Raw genomic sequence first — 7,206 nt, forward strand, 5'->3', positions numbered from 1 at the left:
AAAAAAAAAAAAAAGGAAAAATAAAAGATGAAGGTAGGAGATGTTGGTTAAAGGATACAAAGTTTCAATTAAGAGCAATAAGTTGGGCAACATGATAACTGCAGTTAATAATAATGAACTGTTTATCTGAAGATCGCTGAGAGATTTCAAGTGTTCTCACCACAAAAAAAATGAGGTAACGCATATCTTGACTAGCTAGATTTAATCATTCCACAATGTACACATATTTCAAAAACATCATGTTGTATATCATAAATATATACCATTTTACCTGTCAGTTAAAAGTTAATTTTTAAGGCTTTGGGAGGGTAAGGCGGGTGGATCATATGAGGTCAGGAGTTCAAGACCAGCCTGGCCAACACGGCGAAACCCCAACTTCACTAAACATAACAAAAAATTAGTGGGGTATGATGGTCCACACCTGTAATCCCAGTTACTCAGGAAGCTGAGGCAGGAGAAGAGCTTGAACCCAGGAGGCAGGGATTGCAGTGAGCCAAGATCGCACCACTGCACTCCAGCCTGGGCGACAAAGCTAGATTCCAACTCGAAAAAAACAAAAACAAAAAAATACTAAGGCCCCTGAGAAAACTGAAGCCCTCAATATTTTTGCAAAAGATATAATGTGAACAATGTATGTTATCAAACAATTTTTTCAGAAAATTAAAAAAATTTAAAAAATAAAAAAAGAACCATTGACACAATTTTAATAAATATGCAGTGTGATGCCTGTAATGTTATTTATTTTTATTTTTTTTGAGGCAGAATCTTGCCCTGTCGCCAAGGCTGGAGTACGGTGGCTCAGTCTCAGCACACTACAGCCTCCACTTCCATTCAAGCAATTCTCCTGCCTCAGCTTCCTGAGTAGCTGGGACTACAGGTGTGTGACACTACATCCAGCTAATTTTTTTGTATTTTTAGTAGACATGCGGGTTTCACCGTGTTGGCCAGGATGGTCTCGATCTCCTGACCTCGTAATCCACCTGCCTCAGCTTCCCAAAGTACTGGGATTACAGGCGTGAGCCATCACGCCAGGCCAACTTTATTTATTTCTAAAAAAGAAAAAGGCTGTAGGCTGGGCCAGAGGCAGCTGGGCCACAAGGGGGGCCCAGGCTTCGCCCTCACGCCAGCCCACTGCCCCCGGGATATGTTCCTCATGTCCAGTGCCACAAGACCACCATCTTCACAGACACCAAGGCATCCAGCATCATGTTCGAGCTGAAGCGCACCGTCGAGGGCACTCCCAAGCGGCCGCCTGATGAGCAGCAGCTGTACAAGAACGACCAACTCTTTGGATGATGGCAAGACACTAGGCGAGTATGGCTTCACCAGTCAAATAGCACGGCCACAGCCCCCAGCCACAGTGGGGCTGGCCTTCCAGGCAGATGACACCTTTGAGGCCCTGTGCATCGAGCTGTTCTCCAGCCCGCCAGAGCTGACCGATGTGATGAAGTCCCAGGACTCAAGAAGCAGTGCCAATGAACAAGGCACTCCTTGTGAGGACCCCCGAGAGGTCCATTCCCCCCAATAAAAGAGATTTGGGAGAAAGAAAGAATGAAAAGAAAAAAAAAGAAAGAAAGAAAAAGGCTGGGCGAGGTGGCTCACATCTGTAATTCCAGCACTTTAGGACACCAAGGCAAAGAGATAACTTGAGATCAGGAGTTTGGGACAAGCCTGGCAAACATGGTAAAATGTCGTCTCTACTAAAATACAAAAATTAGCTAGGCATGGTGGTATGTACCTGTAGTCCCAGCTACTGTAAGCACAGGTATGTACTCATGTTACCACTTGTTATCAGATGCACTATAATCTTAAACTTATTCAAAATTGTAACTGACTGAAAGATATGTGATCTTGGTTGGGGCAGGGAAGAGGTAGCGAAATACAAAAAATCCTAGCTGGAGGCCAGGCATGGTGGCTCACGCCTATAATCCTAGCACTCTGGGAGGCTGAGGCGGGCAGACTGCCTGAGCTCAGGAGTTCGAGTCTCTACTAAAATACAAAAAAATTAGCCAGGTGTGGCAACATGCACCTGTAGTCCCAGCTACTCAGGAGGCTGACTGCAAGAACCCAGGAGGTGGAGGTTGCAGTGAGCCAAGATCACGCCACTGCACTCCAGTCTGGGCAACAGAGTGAGACTCGGTCTCAAAAGAAAAAGAAAAAAAAGATTGGGGAGGGACATCACACACAGAGATATATATAATACACGCCAGAACTGAGCATCACCAGAGAGGTACAGTGGCAAAGTCCACTTACAACTAGAGGAACAAAGTAAGGTTTCAAGAGGAAGACTCAGTAGTTAACCTGGCTCTTAAAGAACACAAAAAAATTGTAGTTAGAAATGAGAAAGGAGCTTTCCTCACTAGGCATCCAAAGGCAATGGAAATGACAACTCACAGGACTGAAATCTGAAACTGCTTTACACATACATGGTATTCAACAAATAACTGACTGGACTTAGAAGTAAGAGAAAAGGAATCAAGGTTTCAAAACTAAGAAATCAGTCTGACACTAAGTATAGCAAAGCTAAGAAGAAAGTATAAATAATTTAGATGAAAGTTTGAATTCAGTTTTGGATACATTAGTTTGCTCATGCTAGAGAATCCATGAAGCCACATTCAACCTTTGAAGATTTCTTCTTTTTTTTAATTACAAATTGGAAGTAGATACTAGATTTGAGAGTTCAGAAACTTTATTTTCAACCAAACTTCCTAATTAGAAATAATCTTACCAATTTTGGAAATCTTTAGAAAATTAAAAACATGCCTATCCAAAATGTCCATATTATCTGATTCTCCTAGTTCTAGAAAATAAATTGGTAGCTGCTTTGCAGCCGATATTATTTCCGTAGCAATTACAAACACCATTAACAAATGGCAACCCTTCTTCCTTCCCACAAAAGATCAATCCCAAGGCCTCCTGGCCCCTTGACAGTTCCTCACAAAACACATTTCCAAAGCATTTATAAGCAACGTTAACAGCTTACCACAATCAGCCTTCTGTTTTTGTTTTTGGAGATGGGGTCTTACTGTCACCTATGCTGGAGTGCAGTGGCATAATAGCAATCCTCCTGCCTCAGCCTCCCAAAGTGGTGGGATTACATGTGTGAGCCACCGCGCCTAGTCCGTCTCAAAATAAAATAAGAAATTAAAAAAATAAAAACTGTCAAAAGCTTTAACTTTTTAGAATAAAATAGAGGTGAATATCTGTTATGAATTCAGGGTGTGGAAGGATTTCAAACAATTTTTTTCAGATGGAGTTTCGCCCTTGTTGCCCCGGCTGGAGTGCAATGGCGCGAGCTCACTGCAACTTCCACCTCCCAGGTTCAAGTGCTTCTCCTGGCTCAGCCTCCCAAGTAGCTGAGATTATACGCATGTATCACCACATCTGGCTAATTTTGTATTTTTAGTAGACGGGGCTTCTCAATGTTGATTAGGCTGGTTTCAAACTCCTGCCCAACTCAGCCTCAGTGCTGGGATTACAAGCGTAAGCCACCGCATCCGGCTTCAGACAAAATTTTATAAGTATAAACCATAAAGGTAAAGATTGACAAATCTATCTATATGCCTTAGAAAATCAAAACAGATGGCTTGCACCTATAATCCTAGCACTCTGAGAGGCTGAGGTAGGAAGATGGCTTGAGCCCACGAGTTCAAGATCAGCCAGGGAAACATGGAAAGACTTGGTCTCTACAAAACATAAAGAAAATTAGCCAGGCATCATGGCGCATACCTGTGGTCCCAGCTATTCCAGAGGCTGAAGCTGGAGGATCATTTGGGCCCAGGAGTTTGAAGCTGCAGTGAACTATGTTCATGCCACTGCGACCCAGGCCGTGTGACAGTGAGAACTTGCCTCCAAAAACAAACAAATGGGCCGGGCGCGGTGGCCCATGCCTGTAATCCCAGCACTTTGGGAGGCCAAGGCACGCAGATCACGAGGTCAAGAGATCAAGACCATCCTGGCCAACATGGTGAAACTTCGTCTCTATTTAAAAAGTACAAAAATTAGCTGGGCGTGGTGGCATGAACCTGTAGTCCTAGCTACTCGGGAGGCTGAGACAGGAGAATTGCTTAAACCCGGGAGGCAGAGGTTGCAGTGAGCTGAGATTGTGCCACTGCACTCCAGCCTGGCACCTGGCAACAGAGCAAGACTCTGTCTCAAAACAACAACAACAACAACAAAAACAAATAAATGAACAAACAAAAAATGAAAGCAGAATATACAACCTGAAAGTAGAATGTAGACCTAAATACCCAGAAGCTCCATCAATTAGGTTTATAACAAAAATTACTATGAATGGAATAAATAATTCCAGTGGACTGGTGGATGCATGGGGCATACCAATGTTAGCAAAATGGCAAAATCCCTATAGCATTAAAGTTGTACTTTAAGAGCTAAGACATCTAATGACATCCAAAGAAAATAAGTAGCTTCCACAGCCACCAGAAGTAAAACCATGACAATTAATTTTAGCATATCTTGGCCAGGTGAAGTGGCTCACGCCTATAATCCCAGCACTTTGGGAGGCTGATGTGGACGGATTGCCTGAGGTCTGGAGTTCCAGGCCAGCATGGCCAACATGGTGAAACCCTGTCTCTACTAAAAATACTGAAATTAGACGGGCATGATGGTGGGTGCCTGTGATCCTAGCTACTATGGAGGCTGAGGCAGGAAAATCACTTGAACCCAGGAGGCAGAGATTAGAGACTGTAGTGAGCCAAGATAGCACTACTGCACTCCGGCCTGGGCAACAGAGCAAGATTCCAACTCAAAAAATAAAGAAAGAAAAATATAGCGGCTTTTAAACTTAAGTCAACTTTCTACTCATGTTTTAATTAAATATCACAATGCAAAATACCCACATAAAGTAAAAGAATTTCTGCTTGTAAACATGACCTGGACATCTGCAAGAATATATTTCATATATATGTATATGTTATTTATATAAATGTATACGTTATATATATACACATATATACATTATGTTTTCAGGTAATGGGAAGAAAAATACAGCACAATTTTCTTCTCTCTTGTTAGGGCACTGTCATTTAAACATAAACCTGGAGATAGAATTCAGGTTTACAAGACAAAAGCATGGCTAGAAGTATGAGATGGCAGCGGAATGTATTTCTGAAAAGTAAAAATCTTAAGGAAAAACAGAAATGGCATGCTTTATCCATTTTGCTAGTAAAAGAGCTGCAGCCAAAGCTGTTTAAAGTAGCAGGTACAATGAATATTATCAAAAATTATGTTAATTTTTGAAGTGGTGCAGGTGCATCCAAAATATGTACAAGAAAAAGAAAATTAAAAAACAAAAACAAAAATCCAAAATATGTCCAGAATTATCTTGATACCTGCATTTACACCAATAAAATGGTGAGGGTTGTGATGGTTAATATTAAGTGTCGACTGGACAGAGGGATGGCTAGATGGCTGATGAGGCAGTGTTCCTGGGTATGTCTGTGAGGGTGGTGCCAGAGAAGCCTGACATGTGAGGGAGTGGACTGTGAGAGGAACTAGTCTACATGTTCAGCAGGACCCTCAATGTGGATGGTGTGCCATTCAATCAGCTCTGAGCACATCTAAACAAAGCAGGCGGAAGAAGGGGGATAAGCAGACTGCTTGCTGAGTGTGCTCTCTCTCATGCTGTGCCAGATGCTTGGCTTCCTCTCCTGCCCTTACACATCAAACTCCAGGTTCTTCAGCCTTTGGACTGTAGGACTTGCACTAGAGGCCTCGCAGGGGCTCTCAGGCCTTTCACCTCAAACTGAGGGCTGCACTGTTGACTTCCTGGTTTTGAGGCTTTTGGACTTGGACTGAGCCACGAAACCAGCTTCTCTCTTTCCCCAGCTTGCAGACAGTCTATTGTGGAACTTCACCTTGTTATCGTGACAGACAATTCTCCCTAATAAACTATTTTTTATAATATATATATACATACACACATATGCATGTATGTGTGTATGCGTGTGTACATACATATATACACACACACACACACACACACACGTATCTCCTTTGGTTCAGTCCCTCTGGAGACCCTTAATATAGGAGGATTGATGAATTTCTGTAACAAGCTGTTCTTATGTGTTACATGTTAACAGACATGGTAAATATTTGTTTATATTCTGTGTGTAACACACCATGTGTTTATGTGACGCTAACAACAACCAAAAAAAACATGTATAGGGATATGTGATTTTGAGAACTAAGTCTTAAAATGTAAATAAAATGTGAAATATATCCACAAAAACAAATGGTTGACAGAATTTTATGTTACACATATTTTGCCACAAAAATTGTAAATGAATTGATCCGTGGAAAGAAGTGACAAGACAATTAAGCAAATGCTAACAAACATAAAATCTAGGTGACAGATATACAGGTCTCACTGTACTGTACAACTGGTCAACTTTTTGTATGCCTAAAATCTTTCATAATAAAATGTTAAAAGAAAAAATAAATAAAAAATGTTGCCATCCCTTCTAAAATAATACACTTGATGCAGAGTGATTAACTTACCCAGAACCAGGGAAACAAAGGCCTTACAGGGATGACAAAATGTAAAAGCCAGTTTGGTCAGGTAAGGTGGCTCATGCCTGTAAACCCAGTATTTTGGGAGGCCGAGGTGGGAGGATTACTTGAGCACAGGCATTCCAGACCAGCCTGGGCAACATGGTGAAAATTCATCTCTACTAAAAATATACAAAGTAGCTGGGCATGGTGGCAGAAGCCTGTAATCCCAGCTACTTGAGAGGGTGAAGGAGAATTGCTTGAACCCAGCGGGTGGCTGTTGCAGTGAGCTGAATCGCACCACTGCACTCCAGCCTGGGTGACAGAGCAAGACTCTGCCTCAAAAAAAAAGAAAAAAGAAAAAAGACCAGGCCGGGGGTGATGGCTCATGCCTGTAATCCTAGCACTTCGGGTGGGAGGCCGAGGCAGGTGGATCATGAGGTCAAAAGTTCAAGACCAGCCTGGCCAACACAGTGGAACGCTGTCCCTACTAAAATTATACAAATTAGCCAGGTGTGGTGGCCCACACCTGTAATCCTAGCTATTCAGGAGGCTGAAGCAGGAGAATCGCTTGAACCTGGAAGGCGGACGTTGCAGTGGGCCGAGACCACACCATTGCACTCCAGCCTGGGTGACACAGTGAGACTCTGTTTGAAAAAATATAAAAAATTAGTAAGGCTGGGCACAGTGGCTCAC

At 42.5% G+C, this 7,206-nt stretch overlaps 1 protein-coding gene and 1 pseudogene across 2 annotated transcripts in view; one reads left to right on the top strand and one right to left on the bottom strand.

Moving 5' to 3' along the window:
* Positions 1-1,542, top strand: part of LOC119467302 — a 3,265-nt pseudogene extending 1,723 nt beyond the window's left edge.
* THRAP3 (thyroid hormone receptor associated protein 3) overlaps positions 1-7,206 on the bottom strand; it is a 79,862-nt gene that overhangs the window by 58,829 nt on the left and 13,827 nt on the right. The gene's annotated exons all lie outside the window — the stretch shown is intronic.

The sequence above is a fragment of the Cebus imitator genome, unplaced genomic scaffold (assembly GCF_001604975.1).
Source record: "Cebus imitator isolate Cc_AM_T3 unplaced genomic scaffold, Cebus_imitator-1.0 Scaffold277, whole genome shotgun sequence".
NCBI classification, from domain to species: domain Eukaryota; kingdom Metazoa; phylum Chordata; class Mammalia; order Primates; family Cebidae; genus Cebus; species Cebus imitator.